The sequence below is a fragment of the Poecilia formosa genome, unplaced genomic scaffold (genome assembly GCF_000485575.1).
Source record: "Poecilia formosa unplaced genomic scaffold, Poecilia_formosa-5.1.2 Scaffold729, whole genome shotgun sequence".
Taxonomy (NCBI): domain Eukaryota; kingdom Metazoa; phylum Chordata; class Actinopteri; order Cyprinodontiformes; family Poeciliidae; genus Poecilia; species Poecilia formosa.
The window spans coordinates 86,246-87,439 of NW_006800668.1; positions in this window are offsets into that span (position 1 = coordinate 86,246).

A 1,194-nucleotide genomic window follows, 5' to 3' on the forward strand; every position below is an offset into this window, starting at 1 on the left:
ATAGGCGGACTGATGGGTCCTGGAGGTTCTGGTTTGGACTCGTCACTCTTTATAGGCGGACTGATGGGTCCTGGAGGTTCTGGTTTGGACTCGATAGACGGACTGATGGGTCTTGGAGGTTCTGGTTTGGACTCGATAGACGGACTTATGGGTCCTGGAGGTTCTGGTTTGGACTCGATAGACGGACTGCTGGGTCCTGGAGGTTCTGGTTTGGACTCGATAGACGGACTGATGGGTCCTGGAGGTTCTGATTTGGACCCATCACTCTTCACAGAAGGACTGATGGGTCCTGGAGGTTCTGATTTGGATCCGTCACTCTTTATAGGCGGACTGATGGGTCCTGGAGGTTCTGGTTTGGATCTGTCACTCTTCATAGACGGACTGATGGGTCCTGGAGGCTCTGATTTGGATCCGTCACTCTTCATAGACGGACTGATGGGTCCTGGAGGTTCTGGTTTGGATCCGTCACTCTTCATAGAAGGACTGATGGGTCCTGGAGGCTCTGGTTTGGATCCGTCACTCTTCATAGAAGGACTGATGGGTCCTGGAGGTTCTGGTTTGGATCCGTCACTCTTCATAGACGGACTGATGGGTCCTGGAGGTTCTGATTTGGATCCGTCACTCTTCAAAGACGGACTGATGGGTCCTGGAGGTTCTGATTTGGATCCGTCACTCTTTATAGATGGACTGATGGGTCCTGGAGGTTCTGATTTGGACCCGTCACTCTTCATAGAAGGACTGATGGGTCCTGGAGGTTCTGATTTGGACTCGATAGACGGACTGATGGGTCCTGGAGGTTCTGATTTGGACTCGATAGACGGACTGATGGGTCCTGGAGGTTCTGGTTTGGATTCGATAGACGGACTGATGGGTCCTGGAGGTTCTGATTTGGACCCATCACTCCTCATAGACGGACTGATGGGTCCTGGAGGTTCTGGTTTGGACTCGATAGACGGACTGATGGGTCCTGGAGGTTCTGATTTGGACCCGTCACTCTTCATAGACGGAGTGATGGGTCCCTGAGGTTCTGGTTTGGACTCGATAGAAGGACTGATGGGTCCTGGAGGTTCTGATTTGGACCCGTCACTCTTTATAGGCGGACTGATGGGTCCCTGAGGTTCTGGTTTGGACTCGATAGACGGACTGATGGGTCCTGGAGGTTCTGATTTGGACCCGTCACTCTTTATAGGCGGA